The sequence below is a fragment of the Calidris pugnax genome, unplaced genomic scaffold (genome assembly GCF_001431845.1).
Source record: "Calidris pugnax isolate Ruff unplaced genomic scaffold, ASM143184v1 scaffold60, whole genome shotgun sequence".
Lineage (NCBI taxonomy): Eukaryota > Metazoa > Chordata > Aves > Charadriiformes > Scolopacidae > Calidris > Calidris pugnax.
In genome coordinates this window covers 187234-187549 of record NW_015090831.1, presented here as the reverse complement: position 1 = coordinate 187549, position 316 = coordinate 187234, and positions in this window count along the sequence as shown.

The window sequence follows — 316 nt, the reverse complement described above, 5'->3', positions numbered from 1 at the left end:
TCATCTTCCCTCAAAGAGCAGCTGCACCTTGAGGTGTGAAAACGGGGCAGCCAAAGCCGGGTGGGGGACAAGATACCTGCTCCCCGGTGAGGGGTTTTGTTTGATACGTGGACAGTGAGAGGGATAGCCCCCGTTAATTACTATAATTAAGGAGGAGGGGGCGGGGAAAGCCGTTGAGGGCTTCCCTTCCCTGCTTGGCTGAGGCGGGGGGGAGCCGTTGGGACCGTTAGGGCGGTTGGAGCCGTTGGCGGCCGCCACCTGCCGCGCGACGGGACTACGCCTCCCGGCATCCCCCGCGCGGCTGCGGCGGAGCCCC